At 41.8% G+C, this 12,280-nt stretch overlaps 1 long non-coding RNA gene across 1 annotated transcript in view; it reads right to left on the minus strand.

Annotated features, from left to right (window-relative positions):
* LOC145454219 (uncharacterized) overlaps positions 1 to 12,280 on the minus strand; it is a 161,087-nt gene that overhangs the window by 18,746 nt on the left and 130,061 nt on the right. The gene's annotated exons all lie outside the window — the stretch shown is intronic.

Below are 12,280 nucleotides of genomic sequence, written 5' to 3' on the forward strand. Positions count from 1 at the left end.
GCTCAAAAAATTACAGAAAGGAAATAGGCACGTTCTCTTGGTGATCGACGACATGATGACGGAAGCGAAAGAGGCTAGAGATCTATTCACTCGATACAGCCATCACGCAAAGATTAGTGTCGTGTTCATTTGTCAAAATTTGTTCTATAGGGGTCAAGGCTTTCGGGATATGACCTTGAGCGCGAGCTATATCGTGATATTTAAAAATCCCCGTGATGCGAGTCAAATCAGTTTTCTTTCACGTCAAATGTTCCCGGATAAAGCCGGATTCCTTACGGAGGCTTATAAAAAGGCAACTCGAAAACCGTTCTCGTACATACTGGTTGACTTGACGCAAGAGACAGACGAAAATTATCGTCTTCGCAGCAAAATATTCCCACATCAAAAGTTGACGGTATATCAAGAATAAATAAAGCTCGCGCTGCAGATTTTAGGGCATTCAACATGTCGAAGAGGGGAAGTAACATATCTCGAAAACGATTGAGCGACTATCACGTTAAATTAAAACTTTTGAAAAACGCTAAAGGGAAACAGCGAAAAGAACTTTTATCGAACAATCAATTTTTAAGTTGCGTTTGCCAGTGCGTTCATAACTTGGCTTCGGGGACAGTACGTATCTCCCCGTCTATAAAGTTGAGGCTTGGAAAACACAAATCCGATATCAGACAATTGCTGGCGCAAAAAACTCGCAGAGGTCAACGGAGGGTGCTACAAAAGGGTGGATTCCTCTCAGGTATAAAGATTATGATAAAATAGCAACTTTTTTCTAACCAGTCTGTTTAGCTATATTAGGCGCTGCAATCCCCGTCATCGGGAGTCTGTTGGGTAAACTTTTCGGGAAGAATGCGTGAACTACAATTCCCCGCATTTCGAAGCAAGGACGAATGGGAAAAGAAATTTGATAAACATATATCGAAAATTAAAAGTTCTCCATTGAATGCTTCCGAGAAACTAGCTCTGTATAGGCATGGTATTGCTCAACTGAGAAACTTGAGAAAAGACGTAGACGCAGCGCCCGCCCGCCCTCCCGCCGCACACACGGGGCTCGCGAGCCCCGTAGCGAAAGAAAAGCGCCCGCAAAAGAAACGCCCGCGCCGGATTCCACAACCTTCGTTTCCCTGGCTTTATAAGAGACAGCGTAAGCCTAATCCCCGTATATACGGGAAAGAATGGGAGACGTAGACTATTTTGATCCGAAACAGCCCAAATCGTATAGGGGCGCCTATTTGCAAAAGGAAAAAGAATGGCTTAAAGGACAAGATACTTATACTTTTCATTTTCCGTTACGTAAGAAATTTAGGCGTGAACGTGTAGTGGTCTCCGGTATCAATGCTCAGTTTCAGAGCGATTTGATGGATCTGCAATCTATTTCAAAGTACAATAGCGGTTTTCGTTATGTGGTGGTCGTGATTGATATTTTTAGCAAATACCTTTGGATGATAGCGATTAAAAATAAAACTGCTTCAAGTATGATTTCTGCTTTCAAACGTGTGTTTCGTGAACGCGTACCGTTAGTGTTACAAACCGATCAAGGTAGCGAATATACCAATCGCGCTTTCCAGAACTATCTAAAGGAGAACAAAGTTAGATATTTCTATACGAGGAGCGAATTGAAATCCTCTGTCGTTGAAAGAGTGATTCGTAGTATGAAGGCGATCATGTATCGATTTTTCACAAAAAATAACACGAGGAATTACGTGAGCGCTCTCGATGACTTTACTTACTCCTACAACAGGACGTACCATCGTAGCATTGCCATGGCCCCAAACCAAGTGAATTCGTCTAATCAGGAATCGGTTTGGAGAAGACTTTACGGGTTTCAAGAAGCTAAACAACCCGACCTCGCTGTAGGAGTACCCGTCCGTATATCGAAAATTCGAAATCTTTTTGAGAAAAGCAGCCTACCCAACTGGCAACGGGAAATTTTCTATATCGCAGACGCCCAAAAGGGAGATCCCCCAATGTATCGCTTACGTGATTACGGTGGTGAAGTCATACAGGGTAGATTTTATAGAGAGGAGCTCCAACGCGTAAAAGAACCGCAAACTTGGCGTGTCGAGAAGATTATAAGAAGGCGTAAACGCGCGGGACGAGAACAGTATTTAGTGCGCTGGTTGGGATATGGAAGTGGATTCGACAGCTGGGTCGATAAGAAGGATATCGTCTAGTCGGAACCTTTATCAGTTTTTGGCGCAACTAGTAATCATACTGGTCATCGTATCGTTCTCTCTCTATAATCTTACCATTTCGAATGGGAACAAAGAGCTTTGGATATCTCTCCTCTCCTCTTGCGTTGGTTATATGCTTCCGAATCCCAAGCTCAAAATATGAGCTACGTCACGCTATTTTCGAACGCTTCCATGGATAAATTTCCTGATAATACAACAGCGAGTTATTGCGTTGAATTGGACGTCCCGAAAAACGTGGAAGATACAGAAGTTTCTCTGGCTGAGATCTCCTTCCCTACGGATTATCAAAAACAGTATAGGATCACGAAGAATAGGTATGGGATCAGATCGCAAAAGAGAGCAAGAAACTTTAATTTTAAATTGGGAGAATACGACTCGTTATATGACATGTATAGATCGTTGGAAAGAGACAATCCTGATGCAAAAGTAACATGTTTCCCTGAAAATCATAGTATGTCTATCTCTATACCTCATAACGAGGTAACCGACAAATTGCGACCAGAGACGGACATAGGGCATAGTAGCTTGCTACGCCGCGGAGAATTGTACGGTGCTCTTATGTATAAGGAAACGAGGGAGGAGTTATTGGCGTTTCATTTCCCGAATACTAATTGTACATTGTGGAATTATTTTTTCACCGAGGGTATCATTCATTTGAACTTTCGCATGCGACATGATCCGACTATCGATTTCGTTTATGTTCATTGTAATATCATTGAGCCACAAGAAGATAGCGGTAGGCTCTTACCGTTGTTACGCGTCGTTCAGGTAAACGATCGTAAATCATTTTCGAAATATTACACGAAGCCTTTTTATTTCCCTGTTAATATAAATAGGCTAGAACGCGTCGAAATATCGCTACTTGATGAGAAGGGACAGAAAATACCCTTTCGAAGTTCTCCTTCGAGTGTTGTATTGCATTTTCGTAGACGGGGAGTTGCATTATGAAATATATTCATATTACGTCACACGAGTCTGATTTTACTATCGATCTCGCGAAACCGATAGATTCTGGTGAATGGGAGATAGGGCTTGCCGAGTTGTCTTTTAAAAATAATTTTCAGCCCACGTTCGAGCCTTACGACGGCTTATTATGGTACGTGAATGATGCGGAAGGCGATAATAATTTTTATTATTTCCCGGCTGGTGATTATCATGATAAAATTAGTTTGATGAAGCGTATCAATCACGATCAGAAAAAAGCACGATTTATTTGGGTAGATGGTTCTGGTCCGGTCTTGATAGCGGGACCCTACAAGAGTTCCAGCGGTCCGACACTTTTCATGGATAATAGAAACCCCGTTCTCAGAGGAGGCGCTCATTCGGAGGTAGAGCTAGATGGTGGATTACATAGACGAAGAAAAATTCACTTTCAAGGGGAACCTGTGTCCGTGACCAACGTTTTAGTTTATACGGATGTCATCACACCTCAAATTGTAGGTGATACGAGTGCGCCTCTACTACGCAATATCCGCGTTACGACAGGAATAGATGAATATCAGCATATGCTATTCAAAAAAATATATTTCTTTCCTCTGAATACGGAGCGAGTAAGCGAGATACGCGTTATGCTTCGCGATGATAAAGGCGAAGCTATAAAGTTTGGGAACGCGCCTCTTCATCTCACACTTGCTTTGAGACATCATGAGGAGTCATTATTGCTGTGATCGGGAGGCGTTCAGAAACTATTATCACCAACAGAGCGGTGGTGATATCAATTTTTTTCGGGGTAAAGTGCAGAGAGGTCATGGACTTGGTAACTTATTTCGTTCGTTCGGAAGAAGCGTTATACCCCTAATTTCGAAAGGTGCAAAATCACTCGGGAAGCGTCTACTACATACCGGTGCGCAAGTAGCCTCTGATGTTCTTAATGGAGAGAATGTCGGTGATAGTCTTAAAATACGCGGCAAAGAAGCCGCTGGGAACGCTCTCGATTCTTTACTGAGAAAAAGAAAAATACCAAGACGGGGCCGTAAGATCACGAAAAAGAGACGTCGCAAAGATATTTTCGATTAAATATATATTACACAACGATAAGCATCATTTGTTACTTGAGACTTGATAGATGGCGGAGTTAATTCATGTACAGTCCCCAGAGGGGGTACATCCCTCATTGGATTTATTTCACATTCCCGCGACACAGACTAGCGTTGAAAAGAAAAGAATCATCAAGATAGCGCCGATTTCGAACAACTCTAGTGTGATAACATTCCGCTTTGAGGGCTCAGAAGACTTTATCGATTTGAGCGAGAGCTATTTCTTATTTCATTTACAATTAAAGAAAGGTGGCGAAGCAATTGGCGCCGACGATGATGTTGGTGTTGTAAATAATATCTTGGATTCCTTGATTTCTCAACTACAAATTAAAGTCGCTAACGAAACTTTGAAACAAGATATAAAAGTACAGTGTTATTCGTCCTATCTGCACAATTTATTCACTCCGCTTGACGTGCAAAATACCACACTGAGGGCCTCAGGATGGAGAAAGGATACTTTAGGAAAAATGGATACGATCGGTGGAACTAACGCCTCGGCTAACAAAGGATATTACAACAGGAGTAAAGCCTATAAGGATGATAACGTGGTGGAAATACGTGCAAAAATCCATCACGGACTATGTCTGCAAGACCGCTACATCCTACATGACGTGCCTCTCGAGTTTGAGCTTACCTTGAATCCGAAAAGCTTTTTCATGATGGGAGATGCTACCGGTCAATTCACCTTAACGAAAAAGGAATTACAGTTATGTAGCGTACGAGTCAGCGACGATGTGAAGACAGCGATGATGGTTAATGCCCAGGCGAAATATCCGTATATCGACATGAAATTGATCACCCGAACATTTGCGGCTGCTACGACGCAGATAGATATCGGGAATCTATATAGCGGGACTCTACCTTCTCGCCTAATCATCGGAATGGTAGCTACGAAAGCCTTTCAAGGAGATGTTACGAAAAATCCTTATAATTTCATACACAATTATATGCAACGACTCGAACTGAAACTGAACGGATTTCTGATTCCGGAGGGAGGTTATGAGCTAGATTTCGATAAGGGTCATTACACGGAGCTTTACCATAACCTGATTGAGGGTACGGGCGCAATGGAGAGAAACACAGGACTCCTAACACCTGAAGAGTTCGCTAGTGGTTTCTGTCTACTGGTTTATAATTTGCGGCCTGATGATTTGGATGATTGCTTTGACTTACAAAAGAGTGGTACCTTAAGTTTACGGATCACATTTCCTGCTGGCGGGCTAACAGCGGAAACTACTTTGCTCTGTTTCATGGAATTCCAGAAGCTATTGCAAATCAGTAGCAGTCGTAAAGTGACCGTGCTATGAACGGGGATGAAATAGACCAAATATTGTGGTGCTGCGAGTCAACAAAACATATTTTCCTTGGCACATTTCCTATCGATCGACTGCCGAGGCGACCCCCTCCTCCTTATGCTATCGTGATCAATTATGACGAAGCTCGAAAAATCGGAAGTCACTGGATATGCATTTACGCGGATGAGGATGAGACACATTTTCACGATAGTTTTGGCTTAATGCCACTGAAATACGAGATTGCCTGCTTTATAGAACCAGAAAATTATACCTGCTCTATAAAGCGTCTGCAGCACAAACGTTCCAGAGCGTGCGGTCATCATTGTCTAAGCTTCATCGTCCATAAGGCGCGCGGATGGAGTACGGAACGTTATTTAAATTCCTTCGGTGAAGATCATCGCAAGAATGATTCGATCGTGCGACGCTTCGTCAAGGAGCTGAAGCAAGAATATGAAATTGTGTAAATGTATATGCGAATAAAATCAATAGTTTCAAAGTTTGCTTAGTACGTTTAAGGGCGATATTCGCTACGTTCATTATAGCAATCATCTCAATCAGCAGTAGCGACTTGCTTTCGGTTAGGTGATAGTGGCTACATATTACCATTATCTAGCAAGAACCAGGAATTTGTATTGAGTGACTTCGCTCCTACAGCAAACGCAGCTTACATTACGGCGGTACTGAACATCGAGTAATAAGCGGGACTAGGCAGGCTACCCTTAATGCGAATTTGCATTTTGCTGGTACAATCTATGCTATAGTTGAGCGACTTTGATACGACCTCGGCACACTTCTTTGATATAGCTGCGCAGAGATGTAGCCTTGAACGTCGGCGTCTGGGACAGATGTGATGTTATAGCCCGCAGTTGCATAGCGTTTTAGGAGGTAAATTATAGCATAGACATAGGTTATAGATTTAATTCACTGTCGGAAAAGCATCAGTGCACTAGCTATTAAAATCACATATCTAAAAGCAGCAGCTTATGGACTTGTAAAATCGACATAATGCAAATCACATATCTAAAAGCAGCAGCTTATGGACTAGTGGCTTCATATTATCATCATCTAGCAAGAGTCAGGCATTTGTATTGAGTGACTTCGTTCCTATAGCCCCGATTGAGTGACTTCGCTCCTACAGCAAACGCAGCTTACATTACGGCGGTACTGAACATCGAGTAATAAGCGGGACTAGGCAGGCTACCCTTAATACGAATTTGCATTTTGCTGCTACAATCTATGCTATAGTTGAGCGACTTTGATACGACCTCGGCACACTTCTTTGATATAGCTGCGCAGAGATGTAGCCTTGAACGCTAGCGTCTGGGACAGATGTGATGTCAGTGATCTGAAATGTTATAGCACGCAGTGGCATAGCGTTTTAGGAGATAAATTATAGCATAGACATAGGTTTAGCTATAGATTTAATTCACTGTCGGAAAAGCATCAGTGCACTAGCTATTAAAATCACATATCTAAAAGCAGCAGCTTATGGACTTGTAAAATCGGCATAATGCAAATCACATATCTAAAAGCAGCAGCTTATGGACTAGTGGCTTCATATTATCATCATCTAGCAAGAGCCAGGAATTTGTATTGAGTGACTTCGTTCCTATAGCTCCGATTGAGTGACTTCGCTCCTACAGCAAACGCAGCTTACATTACGGTGGTACTGAACATCGAGTAATAAGCGGGACTAGGCAGGCTACCCTTAATACGAATTTGCATTTTGCTGCTACAATCTATGCTATAGTTGAGCGACTTTGATACGACCTCGGCACACTTCTTTGATATAGCTGCGCAGAGATGTAGCCTTGAACGTTAGCGTCTGGGACAAATGTGATGTCAGTGATCTGAAATGTTATAGCCCGCAGTGGCATAGCGTTTTAGGAGATAAGTTATAGCATAGACATAGGTTATAGATTTAATTCACTGTCGGAAAAGCATCAGTGCACTAGCTATTAAAATCACATATCTAAAAGCAGCAGCTTATGGACTTGTAAAATCGGCATAATGCAAATCACATATCTAAAAGCAGCAGCTTATGGGGTAGTGGCTTCATATTATCATCATCTAGCAAGAAACAGGAATTTGTATTGAGTGACTTCGCTCCTACAGCAAACGCAACTTACATTACGGCGTTACTATACATCGAGTAATAAGCGGGACTAGGCAGGCTACCCTTAATACGAATTTGCATTTTGCTGGTACAATCTATGCTATAGTTGAGCGACTTTGATACGACCTCGGCACACTTCTTTGATATAGCTGCGCAAAGATGTAGCCTTGAACGCTAGCGTCTGGGACAGATGTGATGTCAGTGATCTGAAATGTTATAGCCCGCAGTGGCATAGCGTTTTAGGAGATAAATTATAGCATAGACATATGTTTAGCTATAGATTTAATTCACTGTCGGAAAAGCATCAGTGCACTAACTATTAAAATCACATATCTAAAAGCAGCAGCTTATGGACTTGTAAAATCGGCATAATGCAAATCACATATCTAAAAGCAGCAGCTTATGGACTAGTGGCTTCATATTATCATCATCTAGCAAGAGCTAGGAATTTGTATTGAGTGACTTCGTTCCTATAGCCCCGGCAAACGCAGCTTACATTAATATGGCGTTACTGAACATCGAGTAATAAGCGAAGCTAGCCAGCCTACACTTAATACGAATTTGCATTTTGCGGGCACAATCTATGCTATAGTTGAGCGACTTTGATACGACCTCGGCACACTTCTTCGATATAGATATAGCTGCGCAAAGATGTAGCCTTGAACGCTACCGTCTGGAACAGATGTGATGTCAGTGATCTGAAATGTTATAGCCCGCAGTGGCATAGCGTTTTAGGAGATAAATTATAGCATAGACATAGGTTTAGCTATAGATTTAATTCACTATCGGAAAAGCATCAGTGCACTAGCTAATAAAATCACATATCTAAAAGCAGCAGCTTATGGACTTGTAAAATCGGCATAATCTCAGTAGTTAGATGCTTGCTACAACTCGCAATTTATCAACTTTAGGTCGCGAGTAAAGCAAGAATTCATAGACTAACATCCATCTCAAATCCGAAGTGCATACCCGCGTAATTATAACCAAATTTAGTGCGAATCTATACGGAAATGTAGCCTAAATCACCTGCGTCATTAGGTGAAGTGCATAGCGCGATAGTTGTGATAAATGCGAAATTTTCCGAGCGTAAATTGCGTATATGCGATGTCGGCGTTTTGATCTGAAATGAAATGAGCGAATTTAAATATAGGTGATAAACTATTGCTCTAGCTAATTATTATAACCACATCGAGATTCGAGTAATAAGCGAGCCTAGATAGTCTACCTTTAACAGAAAACTTGCGTATACATTCGAATTTGTGCGACTTCGGCTATATTGCCGGTTAACATTATAGCCACGCGCAGGACTCACCATTACGTTAGCTATTGGAGAAATCTCAACGTAAATCAATCTGCGTTCACAATTCGCGTAAGCTAATGCTGCATCGAGAAATTATAGCTAAATTGAGTTTAAATTGACACGAAAATACATTGGTCTTACCTCAGCTGCGATACCTGCGTCCCTGCGCACATGGCAATACTTGTAATAGAAATGTGAAGTTTTCAGAATGCGAATTGCTTTACGTCGGAACTAAACATTCTAATTCGTAACGCCAGCGCGGCGTTTTCTTGGAAACGCAACTATATTTAGAATGTTCTAATTTCCATTATCGATGTGGCCCGACTTTTTGGAATCGCAACTATATTTAGAATGTTCTAATTCATATTGTCGATGTGATCCGACTTCTTGGAATCGTAAGCAACTATATTCGTGCCGCATTTACACGCGTCAATTTCTTGGAATAGCATTCGACAATATGCGCGGTGCATGAGCTTTGCGTGATCGTAGGCCTATATGGTTGCGATATCTGTATTATTAAGTTGCATTTGCAGAATTCCCCAAAATCATTGACTAATTAATGATGACACAGCTGTTATAGTCTTACATTTATGTGTAATAACTCGAAAAAGGTGTTGTCTCGGAATTTAAGAGAGAATCGGCGGTTATATTCTCAAAACAGCTCAATACGGGTAGTTTGCTCAATAGCCTGGTGGTGAGCGACGTGACATTATACCCATCCAAGCCAGGTTCGATTCTAGCTAAGGTAAGTTTTGGCGTGGTAATGAGTGTTATAGGTGCAGCAATCGACATCGCGCTGGTTGATGCGGCGCTGTGCACAATATAGATGCGGCAATCAATGCGGTGATGATGTGGCAATGGATGATGTGGCACTATAGGTGTGGCGCTTGATGATGTGACACAGATGAATGTGGTATGTGATGTGCCAATGGATGATGTGGCAATAGGTGTGCTATAGGTGCGGCAATGGGTGTGCTATAGGGGCGGCAATGGGTGGATGATGTGGCAATAGGCGTCCCATAGGTGCGGCAATGGGCGGATGATGTGGCAATGTAGGCGTGGCACTTAAGGCGACGTGGCCTTCTGGGATTGGCGGGCAATAAAAACGGATCCCCTTACTACTACTATATACCCTATGCAACGCAAGCTATTACCTTGATATATTACTACTTCCCGTGACAGTTTCATAGATTGTTGCGTCCGTAAGATTTCCAAGTCGCTGTCCCGAGTCGCAAGTCCTCTGATTTTAACGTTTGACCCAACTCAACTCGAGTGATTTTTATTTAATCCTTCCGTCTATCCGAAATCGAGTAATTTTACGAAAGGGCGCACCACACCAAATCACAATTTCCAGCCACGAATCGTGTGACGGGTCATGTTTTATCATCATGAACTAGAAATGTGACGTAATAGCTGATCTTCTACCGCATGGTAGTGATGTGATAGTGAAGTTTGTTGAGACTTCAGTGATTTTTATAGTAGTTTTAGGGTGAATTTCAAGTTGTTAAATTTATAAAAGATATATGTCTCTTGAATATACTGTCATATAGCCTACTTGAAATTCCAAAACGCCGTCGCGGGCCGCACAAAATGTTCTTGCGGGCCGCGTGTTTGAGACCTCTGCCCTAGGGCGTACGAAACACCTGGTTAAAGAGCACTGCCCTAGACCATATACTTCGCCTGCATCACACGACATATAAGGCACTGAACTTGAACAATCAGAGATCAGTAGTTGCAGTTTTTCACGACATCGAAAAAGCCTACGATATGGTATAGCGAAATGGTCTGCCTGTTCCTACGTATATTTTCATCTACTGCATTTCAGGCGGTCAAAGAGAGAGAGAGAGTCTTTATTTTCATCGAACCAAAATACATAACAAACGGCAGTGATGGTGGTACAGAAAATATGCGTGCACAGTATTCGGTATTAGATAGGAATGATCGATAAGACCGTGAAGGTCATCTAGTCTGATCACACCAGCATCAAACAGGTACACTTGACTCTGAACAGTCTGGCTGTAAAGAAATGTTTAGTTAAAGGAAAATAGAAAAAAAATTAAACAATGGTGGCAAATGATCAATGAAGCAATGTCTGGGCGAGGTAGGGCAACAGTGTTAGTGTAACGACAAGAGGTGATCAAGTAGGGCTTTTTTGAATCTATTATAAGGTAATTCACGGATATGTGGTGGTAATGCATTCCAGATGATAGGTCCCGAGTAGTCGATAGATCTCTTAGTTAGGTTGCTATTGGGTGGGGGTAAGTAGATGTTTCCTTTAGACGAGGATCTCGTGTAATGGGAATGGACATATTTAGCAGGTATGAAAAAGTCATCAAACACAGTAGGCAGACTATTGGAAAAATATTTGTGAACAACTTTTGATACTTCGAAGCGATATAGTTCATCAACTCGCAAAATTTGATGCTTACGGTAGTAAGGCGATAAATTGGTACGTAAAGGTACAGGTACAGGTAAAGGTACAAATACTTCATTTGAACAGTTACGTCAGGATTCAATGTCATTTATAACAGAAAAATACATTGGATACGACCATATTTATACGGATGGCTCAAAAACGAGTTTGGAACGGGATGTGCACTGTGCAGTGTGTATCCCAAACCACGTGTCGATAACCAAACGATGTTTCCTCTATTTGTCAAGCTTCACAGCAGAGCTAACCGCTATTTCCGAGGCACTGAAGTGGATTTTGGAAAACGGTTCGTATGTCAAGAAATATTTACTACTGTCGGACAGTTGTAGTGCATTGCAACAGCTACAAAAAGCGCGTTACCGAAGGATGAGTAAGTTATTAAATGAAATTTCAACTAATCTACTCGTGCTTGAATTCCAGAAAATATATATTATCATCGCTTGGATACCAGCACACGTCGATATTAAAGGCAACGAGACGGCAGACCAATTGGCAAAGTCCGTAACAACGTCATCTGATGGCTGGAATCCTACAAATACAGTTTTGACAAGGCATGAAGCGAAGCAAGCCATACTGAAATATTGCAAGCAAATGTGGAACCAACATTACCTCGAAGAAGATAAAGGATCTCATTTCAAACTTTTTCGTGAATCCCTTCATCTTACTACACCACCTCCTGAAAATCACATAAGCTACAGAATATTATTTCGATTGCGCTGAGGTCATTGCGGACTGAACGCACACTTGTTTAAGATTGGAATCGCGCAAACACCACATTGTAACTCCTGCAATGAACCTGAGACGGTTGAGCATTTTCTCATGAACTGTCACTCGCATGAATTTCATAGAACGTTCCTGCGTCGTGCTTGTGTTTGTATGAACTATCCATTTCGCCTCGTGAACTTACTAATGG

The sequence above is a fragment of the Botryllus schlosseri genome, chromosome 13 (assembly GCF_051294905.1).
Source record: "Botryllus schlosseri isolate E-star chromosome 13, Bs_hap1, whole genome shotgun sequence".
Taxonomy (NCBI): domain Eukaryota; kingdom Metazoa; phylum Chordata; class Ascidiacea; order Stolidobranchia; family Styelidae; genus Botryllus; species Botryllus schlosseri.